Source organism: Spea bombifrons, chromosome 8, assembly GCF_027358695.1.
Source record: "Spea bombifrons isolate aSpeBom1 chromosome 8, aSpeBom1.2.pri, whole genome shotgun sequence".
NCBI lineage: Eukaryota > Metazoa > Chordata > Amphibia > Anura > Pelobatidae > Spea > Spea bombifrons.
The window spans coordinates 19,087,682-19,107,616 of NC_071094.1; the positions used below are offsets into that span (position 1 = coordinate 19,087,682).

The window sequence follows — 19,935 nt, forward strand, 5'->3', positions numbered from 1 at the left end:
ACCGCTATCCCTGTATGCGGTTCAGGTATCTATGTGGTGGTCCTCCTAGCGCCTGGTTGGACTCTATCCGCGTATGGTTTTTTGTGTTTTTTCTCTTTTTATTTTATTTTTGTTGCTAGTCACTGGTACTGCACATCCTATGTTGTCGATACTCATGTAGCCCAGGTACATTTCTGGTTTGCCCTACCTGACTCCGGGCTGCCTTTCCCCCGGTTTGCATTACACTGATACACGTTATCTTCCACATGTCTGTCATACACTTCTTACTATTCAACCCTTCTCTTTGCACACACACCTGGGCTCTGCTCCCAATGTTATGTACCTCATGTTACCTGCTAGCGCAGGTACTCTCACGTCTTTGCCCCGTCATTTGCTCCGGGTATTGTATTGCGTGCTACCACTTCCTCATAGTGTAAGAGTTGGGGAGTCTTTACCCCTATTGAACAAACTATTGCTCCTCTACTCGACTGTTTGCGCCTACACTAATATGTTTTGATTTAATTTATGTTGCTACTTCCTTTGAGCTGTGCTATCAGCTCTCTGTTGTACAATTTCTTAAGCAGTGGGTCCCGGTACCTACTTTTGTCTGTCTTCTCTTCACAAATATACGGTATATACGTGTTTGATAAGATCTATATTACTTTGTGTACCCCCCGAGCCGACCATCCGGACACTTTGTGATCCGTGTATTTGGTTTAATCCACTCTTTGGATTAAATGGCTCTCTGGTTGATGTTTTTACATCCTGATGGAACCCGCTCTGCGGGACCACCAAGTTCGATTTTGTTTCCTATTTGGGGTTTTCAGTTCTTGATCCCCTTTATGTTTTTGGCGACGCGTGTTGTGCTGATAATACATATATGTCCCTTCAGGTGTCATTTTCATGCAGCCTCCTAAGGTTAAATTTGTCACTCTAAATGTATGTGGCCTCAATAAGCCTGAGAGCCGTTCCAGCTTATCTTATTTCCTTCATTCTACTAAATCTACAGCGGCTTTCCTTCAAGAAACCCACTTCAGAGGCGACCCCAGAGGGGTTGCTATTTTATTACACAAATCTTTACCATTTCAGCTAGTGGACACCTGGAGGAACTCTGAGGGACGGTGTATCTTTATCAAGGGTTACATTGCCTCTCAAATGGTTACCTTCGCCTGTTTGTACGCCCCCAACCGTAACCAATCAACTTTCTTGGTGTCGGCGCGTCGTAAACTCGCTGACTTCCAAGATGGGATTTCTGTGGTCGGGGGAGATTTCAATATGACTCTTGACCCTAGACTGGACTGTTCTACTGGACGCTCACATATTTCCTATTCACGGATATCGAAAGTTAGACGGGCCCTACGTGACTTTGACGCGTGGCGCATTCAGCACCCTACCACCAAGGACTATACATATTACTCGCCCCTACACGCCCGTTACACCAGGATTGACTCCATTTTTGTCACGCATCACCACTTACCAATGCTCTCCTCCTCCAGTATCGGGCCCACAACTCTTAACTTTCGCCACCTTACCACCTAGAATATGGAGCTGGAAGCTTAATGAGTCCCTCCTTTCTTCCTCGTCCAATGTCCATACCCTCTCGGAAGAGTTACGAAATTATTTTACTTCTAACATTTCCCCTGATGTGCCCTTCCCCACCGTATGGGAGGCCCATAAATCTGTCATTTGTGGGCACCTCATCAAGCTGGGGGCCACAGCTAAGCGCCTCGCTCTCGGGGAAATAACGCACCTTACCAATGAAATCGCTTCCCTAGAGGGATCTCATAAGTTTTCCTTGAGCCCTGAACTATTGACCCAACTTGGAGTGTTGAGGGAGCGGCTGGCATCCCTGGTTAATGCTTGTGCTAAGCGTCACTATCTTCTGACACGCAGCCATTCCTACGAAATGGGAGACAAGGCTGGGAAACTCCTTGCTAGAGCTATTCGGGCCAAACGTGCGATGTCGTTTATCTCCAAAATACGGGACCGCTCTGGTAGAACATATCACTCCACCCCTGACATTATGTCCTGCTTCCGCGACTACTATAAATCTCTGTATGGTCTGCCTCCCGCCCCGGGCTTGACCCCTGCCCTCAGGGACTCTCTTCGGCAATACTTAAACAAATTTCTCCCTGTCCATATCTCTAGGGCAGACTCCGAATTATTGGATGCGCCTATCGAGCTTCAAGAAGTGGAGACAGCTATTAAATCTATGCCAAACGGCAAGAGCCCAGACCCTGATGGCTTAACAAAGGCTTACTATCGTAAATTCCTCCCGGTACTTGGCCCCCACTTGGTCACTCTGTTTAATAGATTGGCAAAAGGCGACCACTTTGATCCCTACACTAACACGGCCCATATAGCTCTTATATTGAAACCCGGCAAAAGCGCGGATTTTTGTGGCAACTATAGGCCAATTTCTTTGCTTAATACAGATGTTTAGCTGCTGGCCAAGATACTGGCCTAAAGCCTCTCATTCCTGCTGTAATTCATTTGGACCAGGTGGGGTTTGTCCCGGGGCAGGAGGCACGTGATAACACCATACGCGTGCTTGACGTGATCGCGCATGCTCAGCGCCACGACACTTCCCTGACTTTGGTGTCAACTGATGCGGAGAAAGCCTTTGATGGGGTTTCCTGGCCCTACCTCTTTCAGGCTCTCCGACACTTGGGCCTTGGACGGATTTTCCGTAACTGGATTTCCGCCCTTTACTTTAACCCTACGGCTCGAATCCGAGTCAACGGGTCCCTGTCGGAGTCTATCACCCTATCTAATGGCACTCGCCAGGGATGCCCCCTCTCTCCCCCCATCTTTTCATCATAGCTATGGAGCCATTGGCCAACAGCATCCACGCCAATCCTGATATTAAGGGGTTTAGAGTTCGGGGTGTTGAGCACCGCTTAGCATTATTCGCGGACGATATGTTAGGTATATTAACGGATCCCGAGACGTCTCTTCCTCACTTTCTTAGTGAGCTTGAGACCTATCAAACATTTTCCAACTATAAAATTAATTTAGAAAAATCTGAAATACTAGGGGTGCGGGTTCCAACCTCTGTCAAACATTCTCTTGGCCTCCGCTTCCTCATTAAGTGGTGTGATACTAATTTTAAATTTTTAGGATTAATAATCCCCAAAGACCTTTCTTTACTATTCTCCTTGAACTTCCTCCCCCTTTTGGATAGGGTGTCGCGGGATTTGCGGCGCTGGTCCTTCCCGCACATTTCATGGTTTGGGAAGGTTTCAGTGATTAAAATGAACATCCTACCGCGATTCCTCTAACTGTTTCACCCTTTACCGATTTTTATTTCTCGATCTTATTTTAAACGATGCCATCGGACTTTTCTGAAATATATTTGGTCATCTGGCTCGCACCGTCTTGCTTTCTCCCACCTCATTCGACCTAAACTTACCGGGGGTCTGGGGGTCCCACATCTGGAATTATATTATCATGCGGCCCACTTACGATGGGTGATCGAGTGGTCGATTCGTTCTCCCAAACAGTGGGTCCTGCTGGAGGAGGAGATGCTCCCCCTTCCTATACATATTTACCCATGGTTACCAATCGTGTCTGGCCGTTCTCGGCCTATTAAACACCCCACTGTTTCACCCACACTCCGAGTTTTTCGAAGATACGCCTCTAAGGGCCAGCTATTATCTTTTCCTAGCCCCCTTTACCCTCTATCTGACAACCCGGCCTTCCCGCCCGGTTGTATCGCAGGCCAGATGTCGCGGTTCTCACCCACACCCGCGGGGGCTTTACGTTTTCACCACGCCTATGCGGGCAACGCTGTGAAACCTATGAGGGAGCTACTGGGTGCTCGCCCCCCTCGCACACTGGACAACTTTCTCTACCTCCAACTCTCACACTTCATAACTTCCCTACCTCGACGCCTTGACTACTGCAGACCTTTGACGGACTTTGAACAGATTTGCTCAACAACCTCTGAACCGCTGCATTTGATGTCCATCCTCTACTCCATGCTACTCGCTTTAGACACTAAGTCTAAGCCATACTTTCTTGCCCCTTGGGAGCGCGACCTCCCTCATATTTCTTCAGAAGAGGATTGGGACAAAATTATTAGGTTAATACACAAGGGGGCCTTAGCTAGTAAAATTCAGGAAGCCTCTTACAAGTTGCTTATCAGATGGTACCGTGTACCTCATGATTTACACAGATTCCTCCCGGCGATTCCTGACGTCTGCTGGAGGTGTGAAGGGGGACCGGGTACCTTCCTTCATATTTGGTGGGAGTGCCCACGTGTCGTACCTTACTGGAAGATTGTGGAACAGGTACTTCGGGAAGTGACCGACCCGTCTTTTACCCTGACCCCAGAGGCAGACCTGCTACATCATACCCCTCTTTCCGTCACTACATATAAAAATTCAGTCACTTATCACATACACCCCTCCTATTCACATCTGGCTTAGCAAGATGAACTTTATCTCACACATGGAGGAATTAGTTTGGACCTCTCGGGGAAAAGAATTCCAATATAATAGACGCTGGTTGTGGTGGAGAGACCTTACGTCCTCCCCAAAGTTCCCTGAGATGCTTAGCTGAATAGGCTCCCCCATGGTTTGCGCTGGCTCTCCAGCCCTCTCGCGGCCCTTCTTTTCATGCCGCGTCCTTATACACAGGCCTCTTATTTTATACATTACATATGTTTTACTTTGGATGGCTGTTAACACTGTCACACACGCGTCGCCTTCCCTTCCTTTCCCTTTATTCCCCTTTTTTTTTTCTCTGTTTGTTATGAAGGTAACTTACGGGTTCCTTTTTTATTTTATTGTTGAGCCATGTTTCTCCGAAACCTTACCTCAATTTGGTTGTTCTTGCTGTGCAGGGTGTTCACTTTTTTGGCTCACACATCTCTGCGTACCTGATTACTGGGAATGGTTTTCATGCAATGTGTTTAACATGTTTCTTGAATTAACATTGTAACCTAGGCATTTGTCTGTAATCTTCATTGTGCCTACCATTCGCATTCTCTGCTATTGTGCCTCCTACGAGTGATGTTTGTGTTGCTCTCTGGCTATAACGCGGTCACGCGGCTCATTGTATGCTATGTTATGACTGCACCACTTGTGTTCATCCTTGCTGCAATCTGTTTTTTTCTATGCACAACTCAATAAACGGAGAATTAAAAAAAAAAAAGAAAAAAAAAAAAAAAGAAATTTGGACCAGTTGATCAACCATCCCCATCTTTCTAGGATCCGGAGGGACTTGTCCCTGTGAGAAGACAGCATCTTGGGGAAATTCAACACAATCAGGATGTCATCCAGATAATGAAAGATGTTGATTCCCAGGAGTCTGAAGTAGGCAATAACAGGAAGAAGCACTTTTAGAAAGTTCTTGGAGTTGTGCTGAGACCAAAAGGAAGTTTCGACACGTAGAATTACGTGAGGAACCGGAGGAAGGGAGGTTCTTACAAAGGAATCTGGGGAGGATGGTCTTGAAGTTCAAGGATGTCTCTCTTCTGACATTAACGTTGACCCACTGGTCTGGAATGTGGGCAGCCCAGATGTCTGAGAAGAGGAGAAGTCGAGCACCAACACCTGGGACAAAACCACCTTCACAATTGTGACTTGTTGGGGTGAAAAAACAGATTTGGCACGAGAGCCCCTGGAGGAGCTGGAAGCTTGACACCCTGGAACGGAAAGGCACAATGGTTAAACTTGGAGATCTCAGCAAGATCTTCGCTAGAGTTCTCTCCTAGCCGCCACAGAGCCATAGAACATGCCTGGACCCTGACTAGGTCCACAGAGCCCACTTAAATGAAATTGGCAGCGGTTTTGATGTCAGACACGGTCTGTATGATTCTGGATCTATGGTGCCAGACTCCAAGGCTCCTTGATGGTTGTTAAGCCAAACTCGTAATGCCTGTGAACCTAAGGTCAAGGCCACAGAGGATGGCACCCTGCTCTAGTGGTTAAATAGTCCTTGGAGAGACAGGAGTCAATTTTCTTCTCCATAGGATCTCTGAAGTAGCTGGCATCATCCATAGGTAAAAACTGTATGGTGGGGTAACCGAGCTATAGCGGCATCTAACTTGGGAGTCTGAGACCCAGACCCGACCCGACTGCGGACTCCTTGAACGGATAAAGACGAGCAATGCAGAGAAATTTTCATGATGGCATCTTTAAAGAGGAATGGAGGCTTCTGACTATGAACATCCAAGAAGAACTGATGAGAGGAAGGTATATCAGGAACCAGACCTTCAATCTGGAGAGAAGCCTTCACTGAAATCAACTGCTGGATCGCCCTGTCGTCCAAGGGACTTGAAGGCTCTGCAAATTCCTCATCTTGAGAGGGCAGAAAATCATCCTCAGCTTCCAGCACGTAGGAAAAATCCTCCTCTCGAGGAAAAACCTTCTAGCATAGAGAAAGCAGGGAGACCGGCAGCCAAGGATTGACAATCCTGACAAAGGCAGATTTACTGGAATGTTTCCCTGACCAGGAATGGGAGGCCTGTTCTGGGGAACTAAGCACATCGCTGTTATCCAATAGTGCACCCTTTTGAAGAGACCTAAAAAGTACTTAACTAAAATGGCTTACCTTACAACCTGAGATTGTGGCCTCTGGAGGGAAGGAGAAATGGACCTGGATATACTGGGCAGCTGTAAAGCAGGTACCCAAAGACAGGACAACAGCAGGAAGGAGAAGAAAAAATAAAGGAGAGAACAAGAGGGAAAACCACCAAGGGAAGGCAGAAAAGAGCAAGGGCTGGATCACAAAGCTTCCTTGCCTCAAGTGTTCCAGGCTCACCCGCTCAGTCGCTAAAACTGGGGGAGACCGCAGGAAGACACCTTAAATACAAGCTGTGAGATGCGGGCTCCGAGAAAAAATCCTGAATATAGAGGCATGCAGGGGCCTATTTGTGTCATCTGTCAATCTTTTCCTGTCCTATTAGCTGAGAGGGAAAGCGCTACCCATATGTAATGCTGCCATGGACAGCTAGGAAATTTATATTTATTGATAACTTCTAAAAGGTATGAGGACCAGAAAGCTGTTATTCGGCGAGAGGGTTTTCTATGTGACAGGCTACATACTCAACCCCCAGAGAACACAGCTCTTCCCACACCTGGTTCCTAAATTAGGTTACCCCGCACTCAATATTCAAAGTAAGTAAGGTCTATCATCTGCCAGTGCCTGCAAAAATGACATGCTTTACAACTACTACTGCTCCTCTGTCTCCTTCCTAACTCTAGGGAATCGATTCTTTTAATTTTTCATATATTGTTATAATTCATTCCTGTACCAAATGGCTGGATGTGTTTGTCTGCAAGTGCTTCCATTGGCCCAGTACCCTACTGCTGCTGCTGCTCTCTCTCCTCCTTTAATTTGGGGATCAGATTTTTAAAAATTTCTTATATTATGGAAAATCAGTCATGTATCAAGGTGCTGCAAGTGCCTGTCCACATGCCTTACACTGCTGCTGCTTCTCCTCTGTCTTCTTTCTTACTCTGTTCTTAATCAGTTCTTTACGTTGGTTGTATATTGTGAAAATTCTGTCCCACAAAATTCTGTGGTTGGATGTGTCTGTCAGTGCTTACCCCAGACAAGTACCCCACTGCTGCTGCTCATCTGTCTCCTTCTTTGACCCCCTAATGACAAGTAAGTTTCTTACTCATAGTACACTTTGGGACAAAGGCTCTTAACATTTTTCCAGTGTTGCGGTTAAGCTGTAGTTTTAAGACCTGTACTTCATTGGTTGATGGCAGACGAGCCCCCTGCTGGTGACCAATAGAGTTGCTCATACAGACTTAAAATCCTGGTGCCGCAACCGGGCCATCAGAGTCCACTGGTCTCCCTGCGCCAACAGTTAAAGGTTCGTACAAGTGCCTTTATTGGTCGTTTATGGACTTTTAACTGTTGGAGCAGGGAGACCAGTGGTCTCTGCCGGCCAAGTTGCACCGTCAGGACTTAAAAAGGCAGTGCGAGTGAGCCTATTGGTCACCTGCAGGGGCCTCCTCTCCGTAGATAACGGGAGCAGAAATCCGTAGGTTTAATTTTGTGAGCGGTGGCAAAGCCATTCACTGATGGCACTTGTGGTTTGATGTCATATCCCGGCGCACAGCACTGAAGCCACGTCCACCACCACTGCACTGGAAGGACAGGACACAGAGGAGCAAGAATCAGGAGGAAGAATGATGATGATGAGGAGGAGGAGGAGGAGGAGGAAAAGTAATTAACAGAGGAAAGGTAGGAAAACATTAAGTGAGAGTGGATTAGTAAGCGTGTGAGAGTGATGGGTGTTATGCTGTAGTTTATGCTGAATGTTTTTGAATGAGTGTGTGTGTGATAGCATGGATGTGTAAGTGGGGGGGGATAGCATGGCATAGGGAGGCTGTAATCACATTCATATGATGCCCATGTTCCAGCATGTATTGGCTGCCTGAGCATGATAGGCGTGGGATTGCTGTTAGCAATATATATATATATACATAATATACATACATATACATAAAGGGATTATACAAAGAAGGAACATCAGTTTGAAAATACAAAATACACATTAACCCTTGTATGCCCACAAGTCTCAGACGGCTACCATCACATATATATATATATATATATATATATATATATATATATATATATATATATATAGTGATGGTAGCCGTCTGAGACTTGTGGGCATACAAGGGTTAATGTGTATTTTGTATTTTCAAACTGATGTTCCTTCTTTGTATAATCCCTTTATGTTTATTGGTGCTGCTTTCTGTCTGGACTGCCATTATCTTGAGCTGATGTTATTGATCCTTTGTTGTGGTGTGAACTATTGTATTGTATTAATTAAATGCCTGAGTTAATTTCCTTATGTTAACTTTCCTTTTGTATACAAAGTACTTGGTTGTTTGTAGTATTTCACCCACCCCTTGTTTTCCTATATAACCTTGTCTGCCTTGCAATAAACAGAAGTCTTCCCCAAGAGTTTGGTGTGTGTCCATTTCTTGGGAGGGTTGCGGCAAAGTCTTCGGATCTGTCAGCATTGAGCTTAACACTTGGCAGCCTCTGTAAAGGCTGTACTTGGAGGCAGAGGGATCAATACATGCCTCCCTATCCAGTGGTTAAAGGACTTGATGCCTAACCCAGCTAAGGTCAAACCTGCTACCGTCTACTGACCCTTCAGCCTCGCCCCAGAAGTTTCCCCTACCGAGACCAGCATCCTGGGATAGATATAGTCACCGACTTGACCCCGGTCTCAGCAACGCTCCTTTCTGGACGATACATCCTGGGGCAGAGGCTGCTCCAGGTATCCGTATCGTCACATATATAATTTTGGTGTGTTATTGTTAATAAAGTTTTTTTGGGGGGGGGTCATTTTCAATCAAGTGAATGCTGAATTTTTGGTTTCAGTCCAGAATTTTCATTTCGGTGCATCCCTATATACTAAACCAGACACTGAAGCGGTAGGTCTACACCACATCAATGTTTGGCCTAGTATATAGTGATAGGTGTTATGCTGTACCACCGTCAGTACGTGCCTCAGTATATAGTGATAGGTGTTATGCTGCACCACTGTCAATATTTGCCTCAGTATATAATGATAGCAGTTATGCTGCAACAACGTCAATGTCTGCCTCAGTATATAGTGATAGGCAACCATTGACAGAGGTATAGCATAACGACAGAAGCTATGCAGTCCCCCCCCAATAAAATTATATATTTATTATACACACACATACACACATATATATATATACACACACACACACATATATATATACACATACATATACATTATATATATACACACACACACACACACACATATATACATAGATCCTTTATGCAGCCCGGAGCCCCCGCTCGTGATTCGCTCATAATTAACTTTTGCAGTGAAAATTTCACCTTGAAAATAGACCATGGAGTCAAAAGGGTTGGAAATATTTAGCTCCACCCCCCTTGCTATGTGAATTTTTTTCAGCTCCACCAACTTCGCTTTAGATGGACTATAGAAGCATATTGTGCGCACAAAATTTTGGCTCTGGGTAAAATTTTGCACGACAGAAATTTCCTGCGCACACCACCTAAGAAAAATTAGAGGGAACATTGGTTATGATACAGGGAGGACATAAGGGAGGTGAAGTAGGTTTTCCTGGGAAGGTTGAGAGCAGAGTAGTAGGAATGTAACATGAATTTATAGTGCAGAAAGTCAGACATTGAATCAGGCTTCCGACAACTACGTGCGAGAACAATGTCGTAGGTGTCTGGTTACAGTCGCATGCCAGGGTTGGAAAGGTGCACGTCGTGAAGAGCAAGTAGGTAACTGGGGCTACATCCCCAAGAGCAGTTGTGAAGGTGGAGTTATAGAGAGAGGTGTCGTTGTTAGGGCACACCATGTTTGAGAGAGTAGAGGGAGTAAATTGGTTGAGAGTTTCTGAAGGTTAATAGATCTGAGGTCTCTGGTTAGGCGAGGTTGGAGTGCACAGGAGCGAGAAGGAGGCAAGGATAGAGGGCAGGAAAGCAATTGGTGGTCAAAGAAGGGGAAAGAGGAATTAGAGAAGTTAGTAAGAGAGCACATGCCAGAAAAAATAAGGTCCAGGGTGTGACCATAATCATGAGTAGGGGAGTTAAGATGTTGTGTGAGCCATGGGACTCTTTGGGGTCTCAACTGGGATGTTGAAGACCCCAAGGATGACAGAATGAACATCAGAGGAGAGAAAGAGAGGAAGCCATGAGGAGAAGTGGTCAAGAAATATGTTAGCTGGGCCAGGGGGACAGTATACAATAGCAATGCATAAGGAGATTGGATTAAATAGTCCTATAGCATGGGCTTCAAATGAGGAGACAGATTGAAGGAGAAGAGGGAATCAGCTAAAAAAAAAAAGTACATGTTGGGGTGAATAGGAAGCCTACCCCACCACGCTTCCTGTCATCAGGTCTGGGAGTGCAAGTGAGGTGGAGGTCACCATAGGAGAGTGCAGCGGGAGAAGAAGTGTTACAAGAGGTTAGCCAGGTTTCAGTCAGAGTGAGAAGGTGCAGGCAGCTAGGGGCAAAGTGGTTGTGTAAGGCTGTTTGTTACATACAGGAAGTGCGTTCCAGAGTGCAAACGTAAAAGGGGGGTAGGAGGAGTGCCAGGTATGTGGACAAGATTGTTGAAGTTTCTGGAATGTTAACTGTGAGAGGACAGGGAATAGAGCACCAAAAAAGGGCTCCTACTGCTAAAAGGAAAAGCAGAAGAGAGTAAGAGAAGGTGGGAATAGTACTCACAAACCCTAACAATACCTGTGAATATTGATTTCTTAATCCAGTAACAGTTAAAGTTAACAGATCTGAACTGCAAGAAGTTATACAACAAAATAAACACTTTTTCCAACAATGGACAAATCAAGTAGGACAAAGGGAATACATTTGTTATCACACGTACAAAAAAGGTACCTAGGAAACAATTTAACCCCTTAAGGACAAGACTGTTTCTTACTCGTAGTACATTTTAGGACAATGGCTCTTAACATTTTTCAGGTTTGCCGTTTAGCTGTAATTTTCTACTTTCTCATTTCGTGCACCCACACATATTAAATATTGTTTTTTTCAGGACAAACAGGGCTTTCTTTAGATACCATTATCCATGCATGGGTTTGTTGAGTTGTTCGGGGACTAAAAAGGCCCTTTATGAGGGGTGTGCATTTTTCAAATTGGAATTTTGACTTGTCAAAAAGTCCGCCCACATACCCTATTTTGGGTATGTTTGAAGCCGGCCAATAGAGTTTACCCCATCAAACCAAATATTTTTGAAAACTGGACACCCCAAGGTATTTGAAATGCTGGTATTTTAACCCTTTCCATGAACTAATTTTACCACCAGCCTTTGTCAAACTTTATGGTAGTAAATTTCTTTTTTCCCCACATACGTTGTACTTCAGGTATGAATTTACCACTTCTGCTATGTCCCTGTCAAACACCACAGCAATGTGTGTTCAGTAACATCTACTGAGCGCAGTGATACCCCACATGCATGGGTTTGTTGGGTTATTTGGGAGGTAAAAGGCCACCTTTGTGAGGTGTGTATTTTTTGCCATTTAGACATCTGGTCAGACCGTGCCCACGTCCCATATTTGGGACATCTTTGTAGCCGGCCAATTCATAAAATTAATAAACTTACTCAGTAACACTACAGAATACAGATCCCCATAAATATTATAACACATGGCTCATAGTAAGGGGCTTGCACTTCTCCAAGTGACTTGCTTTCTATAAGTGGCCAGTTTGTGCACCACAGCAGAGAAGTGGTATTATAAGTATACCAACAGTGGGTTTGTATCTCAACCAGCAACAATAAGGTTGAAGGGTGTGTGACAAGAAAAGGAAAAAAAAAAAAAGTTTGTAGTTACTGTTTTTCCCCCTCCCTTGTCTAGAGGCTTATAATCAATTAACTGTGTTGCTCTGTATAAAGTAAGGGACTAAACTCAGAGCATACTCATAGTAAGGGCTTGAATTGTTTAAGTGACTTGCTTTCTGTAAGTGGCGAGTTTGTGCAAAAACACAGCAGTTAATGCAACACAAGAGGTGCAAGAGAAACGAAGGTAAGCCAGATATTGTTTAACTTTTGTAAGTGCTCACGTCTCTCCCAAAAGTTTGAGGAAGCTTGAAGATATCACATAGTGTACATCATGCCAGATGTATGCATGCTTGGAACAGCAGTTCCTGGGTCCATATCAGTGTGGCAACAATTTGCCTCTCTGGAAGGTGAGGTTGGAGCTCTGAAGAGGCACATTGAAACACAGAGAGATTGACAATCCTGAGAGGAGTCTCTTGCTCACTGAGAAGAGTTTAGATGGGGCCGCTAGCACTGAGGAAGGAAATCAGTCAGAAGGGAGTCAGGCACATAGCTGGGTGACAATAAGACATGATTGCAGTTGGGGAGGGAAGAGGAAGAGGAAAGCCAGCCCAGAGTTTCTCCATCCCAACAAGTTTGCCTATGTAGGAGAGGCAGACCCAGAGGCTTTCCAGAAAAAGCTTGCCGAATGGTTTGCTGTCTCCCGGTTTTGGCATGTTGCAGACAGAGTGGATAGATTATTGGGAGGGGCTGGTGAGGATCCAGCTCTTACCAATGACATGGTAAGAGGAAGATGGAGTGTCCTAAAAGGTAATTAGCCATGCGCTACACCAGAAAAGCAGCAGGAGAGTAGGCAGCTAAATTGCTTTGGAGTACAATCTCTATAGTCGTGATGGATTGGACCTAAATGCAAGAGGGTCTAATGTGCTTGGGGAGAGAATGGCTAGACGGTTGGATGAGATTTTAAACTACGAATGGGGGGGGGGGGATAAATACCAGGCTAGACAATATAGAAAGGGAAGGCCATTTACTTAGTAACCAGGTGGGTGGACCCGGGGGCTTGGTCTATACAGATAATAGGGAGAAGAATATATTTTGCCACCCAAAACAAGGACAGAAAGCAATTACAGCATTAGTGTTAAATGACAAGTTTAAGGTTATGTCTGCAAATGCTCGCAGTTTAGGGAATAAGATCCAAGAACTCGTGACAGTAGTGGCAACTAATAATGTTGATATGGTGGCTCTTACTGAGACATGGTATAAATGAGAACAATGACTAGGACATTAATACCGGAGTGCTCTTTATATAGAAAAGACAGAAAGGGCAAGAAAGGGGAGGGGTGGCCCTATTTGCAAAAAATAACATAAAATCGAATCTAACACAAGTTGGTGAGGAGAACATAGAGTCGGTTTGAGTTACATTACAATTTGGCAAAAGTAAAGTAACTTGTGTAGGTGTGATTTATAGACCCCCAGGTCAAGTACAAGAACTAGATAATCCACCAGTGGAGAAAATAGCTAAAATGACAGTGAAGGGGGAGGTTATAATCATGGGTGACTTTAATCTCCCTGATGTGAGCTGGAAAACCAAAGTAGCTGGTATATGGTTTTATATGCATTTACAGGGCAAAGACTACCAAATGAACACCCAAATATAATAAATAACATCCACAAACATAAATAATTAACAAAGACCATAAAGCCTACCACGCAAACTAGGAACCACCATACAGGGACAGACATACCAAGATGCCCAAACTCGAGGCTCCCAGCACCTCCTACCGGGAACCTCCCATCAAATGTTCTCACCCAGAGCATTTACACCCCCTAGATGCCTGGTAAGCTACCCACCAGGCTGTGACAGCATAAGTACCCCAACATAATACAAATACCCCAATAAACAGAGAGGGAGGGCCGGACAAACACCACAAGGTAAGGTGACTATAAAATGTCCCTAAACCTTGTGTCACAACCCCTTAAGTAACTTTCCCCTAGAACTCCAACCCACCAAAACTGGTGCCAAAAAAGCCTGGCCCTACTCGGGAGACCAGTCAGGGCCCACTCGGGCCCCCGTGGGCATCAATCCTTCGCCATTCAGATTTAGGCAGGTATTGGAGATGAGATATCATTGTGTCTCCACTGGCAAACCACATTACAAATCAATCAGCATACTAGTTGCCAGGCTCATCATATCTCAGCCTTTACTGGATGTTGGAGTCCAGAGCGCAGGAGTGTAAGAACGCGAACAGCGATAGAATGAGAAAAATGAGACACAAGCGGAATGTTTGGTTATGGGTATATTAAACAAAACAAAGCAGATATCTCACCATAAGCAGCAGAGTAGAAGGCATATCATGTATACAGAATGCTGGGGAGCATGAAGGTAGAAAAGTCCAGGTAAGTATCCTAAAGGGTCTGGGACAGGTAGCAAGCAAAAAGGGGATAACCAGTAGGCAGTCCAGGTCAAACAGGTAACAGGCTGGCAGAAGGGTAAATCCAGAAGGCAGTCCAGGTCAAACAGGCAACAGGCTGGCAAAAGGGTAAATCCAATAGAGAGATCCAGAGTCTGGCATGAACTGTGATTCTAAAGAACTTAATGAACTCACCACTGTTACTGGGAGGCAGGGATATAAAGCCTGTCATTAGGTCAGGTGTGAATGGTCTAGGCTTCAGGTGAGGGAGGCAGGGTAATAGCATAACAATATACAGCTGAACAGAAATACCCAGAACATTGATTATATACATAGCCAGATATTACAGACATGGTACAGGATGCCACAAAGGACAGGGAACAAGGCAAAGATCACAAGGGATGGAGTGAGGAGCTGAGATCTTCTGGTGTATAAGGGAAAGAGGGAAAAGGTACATAAAATACACACACAAATAAACAAGACAGCAAGCTGTGGAGAGGAGTTCAACTCCAGGCAGACCTCTCTAGGGCAGTCACGCCTGGCAGTTTGCAGGGCTGGGGCTGAATCCTGACACTAGTAAAAAATATCAATGCAAATAGTGTCACTCTGGCTCTATGCCTTTCGTCAGATCCACTGACTTCCTCAGGAGCTGGGCAAATGACGCTCTAATCTCAATGCTAGAATGCAAAGTAATGTATCTAGGGCAGTGATGGGCAACCTTTTTGGCGTGGTGTGTCAAAAATCGGCAAAAAATCGAGCATAACTCGCGTGGTGTGTCACTTCGACAAAAAAACATAATTTTGCGCAATTTATAGTTTAAACTACAAAAATGTATAATTGCAATATATAATTGTATTTAATAAACCAAAAACAAATTATTTAACATACCTGCTTAGTAACTACTTACCTTTCAGGAGTCCTGCGGTGGGGGTGCAAGGCCTCTGTCTCCCAGCTCTGCCACTGTATGGAACAGTATAGAGTGATGGGAGTTATGATGTACTTTAGAGCATAATTATATAATGAAAAATACATTGGAAATGGTACAGCATGACACCCATCACTCTCACACACTTACCAATCCGCATTTACCAATCCACACACATACCAATCCACACACACATACCAATCCACACACACATACCAATCCACACACATACACATCCACACACATACACCAATCCACACACACATACCAATCCACACACATATACTAATCCACACATACCAATCCACACACATACCAATCCACACACACCAATCCAGACACATACCAATCCACACACATACACCAATCCACACACATACACCAATCCACACAAATACGCCAATCCACACACATACGCCAATCCACACACACATGCCAATCCACACACACATACCAATCCACACACAAACACCAATCCACACACAAACACCAATCCACACACAAACACCAATCCACACACATACACCAATCCACACATATACACCAATCCACACACATACCAATCCACACACATACCAATCCACACACACATACCAATCCACACACATACACCAATCCACACACATACACCAATCCACACACATACCAATCCACACATATACCAATCCACACACACATACCAATCCACACACATACCAATCCACACACATACACCAATCCACACACATACACCAATCCACTCTCACTGTATGCTTTCCTACCTTTCCTCTTTTCTCCTTACAGCTCCTTTTCCTGCTCTTCGCTCCTCTTCTTCTTCAGTTCTTCTGTCTTCTTCCGAGGGCACGGGGTTCAGAGGGCACGGACAGCGGTGGGCGCGGCTTCAGTGTTGTGCGCCGGGATCTGACAACAAACCCCGGCGCACAACAGCTGTTGCCGCGCGGATCGCAAGGGAGCGGTATCGGAGGTCTTTAACAGACCTCCGGCTCCCTTGAGTGATTTTAAGCCGGGTTCAAGGGAGATCCTTGAACCGGCTTAAAATCACTCAAGGGAGCCGGTGGTCTGTTAAAGACCTCCGATACCGCTCCCTTGCGAGCCTGCTCCTCCACCGCCCCCGCTAGGTACGCTACTGCACGTCCCGCCCCCCCTTTTTTTGGGGGGTGACACGCGCAGGATTTCCTGCGATTCATCCTCGGCTCCTGCACGGCCGCCGAGGATGAAAGAATCTGTGCTGGAGGAACGGGTCCTCCAGCACAGATTCTTTCATCCTCGGCGGCCGTGCAGGAGCCAAGGATGAATCGCAGGAAATCCTGCGCGTGTCACCCCAAATGGCTACGCGTGTCAGCACTGACACGCGTGTCATAGGTTCGCCATCACTGATCTAGGGCATAAAACCCTAAGGACAGAGTATAGAATATTTGATACTGTCCTAACCTCAACATGCGAGGAAAGGGATTTAGGGTTAATTATTTCTGAGGATTTAAAGGTAAGTAGACAATGCAATAGAGCAGCAGGAAATGCTCGCAGAATGCTTGGTTGTATAGGGAGAGGTATTAGCATTAGAAAGAGGGAAGTGCTCATGCCGTTTGTACAGATCACTGGTAAGACCTCACATGGAGCATTGTGTATATGTCCAGAAGGATATTATAGATATGTTGGAGAAAGTTCAGAGAAGGGCTACTAAAATGGATCATGGATTACAGGATAAAATTTACCAGGCCAGGTTAAAGGATCTTAACATATATAGCCTGGAAGAAAGACGTGACAGGGAGGATATGATAGAAACATTTAAACACTTAAAGGGAATCAACAAGATAAAGGAAGATAGTTTATTTAAAGAAATACTACCAAAAGAGGACAAAGTCATAAGCTAGAGGGGCAAAGGTTTAAAGGTAACCTCAGGAAATGTTACCTAACGTATAGGGTAGCGGACGCATGGAATATCCTTCCAGCAGAAGTGGCAGATGTTAATACAGTAAAGACATTTAGGCAACCATGGGATAGGCATAAGGCCAAGCTAGATACTACTAAGGAAGTACTAAGGAAAGTACTCAGAGGTTGGGCAGACTGGATGGGCCTAATGGTTGTTATCTGCCTTCCATTTCCTTGTAGGACTTGCTTATTAAAAACTTTTTTTTTTGGTGACAGTGGAGATTTTTACATGTTACCATATTTTGTAAAAAATTTTGTTTAACATTTTTGAACAATAATTTTTGTAAATTTTTTTTTTTTTTTTTTACTAATCACTCTGATTAGTGAGCTGGGCTCCATTGACCTTGCATGGTTGGATGCAGTACCTGCATTCAACCTGCAGGAGGAACTCGCGAGTTCTCAAGAGGGTCTGGATAGACCCTCTGTGAACTCATTTTCTATTGTTAATGCCATCCTTTATCTTAACAATAATTCCCGCATGGAACGAGTTAAAATATTGGCATTACAAATGCCCAAAAGGTGTCTAGTATTAAAAAATGCATGATTTGATGCGGTAAATTGAATTGGCCGGGTTCAAAGATGTCCCAAATATGGGACATGGGGGCAGTAGGATCAGATTTCTAAATGGCAAAAAAATACACACCTCACAAAGGTCGCCTTTTACCTCCCAAATAACCCAACAAACCCATGCATGGGAGGTATCATTGCGCTCAGTAGATGTTACTGAACACATATTGGGGTGTTTTACATATACCAGGAGCGGTAAATTTTTACCTGAAGTACAACGTGTGTAAAAAAAAAAAAAAAAAAAAAAAATACTACCATAAAGTTTCACAAAGGCTGGTGGTAAAATCATTGCATGGAAAGGGTTAAAATACCAGCATTTCAAATACCTTGGGGTGTCTAATTTTTAAAAATATATGATTTGATGGGGTAAATTGCATTGGCGGGCTTCAAAGATACCCGAAATGACACATGGGGGGAAGAATTACCAGATTTGGAAAAAATGGTTTTGAAATAGCAAATTTTTGCAGATGAGTAAAAGTTTTATGTTTAAAAAGTGAGAGTAATTTAACAAAAAATACCCATATTTTATCATTTTTTATAGTGAATTAGAGGATATGATAAAAGTAATGGTATCTAAAGAAAGCCCTGTTTGTCCTGAGAAAAAAACAATATATAATATGTGTGGGAGCATGAAATGAGAAAGAGGAAAATCACAGCTAAACAGCAACACTGGAAAATGTTAAAAGAGCCATTGTCCCGCAATATACTACGAGTAATAACCCCTATTGTCCTTAAGGGGTTAAAATAGCACCAAACTTTAAGGGTGTCTTGCCTCAGTTCCCATGTTTTGCTGTAATCCATTCCTGGATTTCCATATGCTCTGTTCTGTGCGTCTGATACCTTGATTCCAGTTCATTTGTTATGTTTGTCTCAGTCTGCAGTCTAAAGGTATGTCCTTGGTTTTGTGTATAGAGTCAATGTTTGGTTTCAGCTTATTAGTAATTCAGTAGGTAGGGTTTAGTGCTAGGACCCACTGAATTGGAGTACTTTGGCATAGTGGTGGGCTAAACATACTATGGCCATATGATGTGATGAAATCTCCAATAGTCCTAGGCTAGTTTCTGTATTCATGTTTGTCTGTCTCTTGTGTGCCTTTGCCCTCTATTCCCTGAATCATCTGAGGATTCCGGCTCCTCACTCCATTCCCTGTTCCTTGCTCTGTCCCCCTTGCTCGCTATGTTTCAGCTGTTACTCTGCTTAGATTCCCTACTCCCAGCCTGCAGCATCCTGCACACGATTCTAGTGCTGTTTCATGCCTGCTCCAGGGTGCCTGCAGGATATCTCCAAGTTCTGCTTTGTTCTAGTCAACATCAGCTACTATGTCAGGTCCCTAGTATGTGGCCGCACAACCCTAGATGCCCAACGGGAGAGTGCAGTCGCCCTGCTCCAGGCCCTGTGCAATAACTACTGAACACAATCTTTGGGTGCTCTGGTGTATATTTCAGTGCAATATATATTTCACAAACTGCAGCTTATAAAGGGAATTTCCTGCATAACATATCTTCGTCAACTACACCTTATTCACTTATTTACAGACTGAAGCACTTTATATTTAAACAGATTTTTATTGCATTGCTATTTATACTTTGAGACATCTTCATAAATTGGAATTTATTTTGCAGGTGAACCCAGATTCTACCTCATTATAAGTTCATAAACTGCAATAATTGCAAATTTTTATGTTGTTTGCTGGCTTTTTTGCTGCTGTTACTTTTTAAGATTTTAAGGGAAATCCATCCCATTATATTGTCTTTTTGAGTATGATTTGATTGCTATTCAATTATTGTATGTATTTTTTCTTTTATACTCCAGTTTTACACAAGCACCCCACATTTTTG

The 19,935-nt window shown here is 44.2% G+C and overlaps 1 protein-coding gene across 2 annotated transcripts in view; it reads right to left on the reverse strand.

Moving 5' to 3' along the window:
* The window catches only part of LOC128503629 (uncharacterized), a 94,948-nt gene that overhangs the window by 74,529 nt on the left and 484 nt on the right, over nt 1-19,935 (reverse strand). The window lies entirely within an intron of this gene.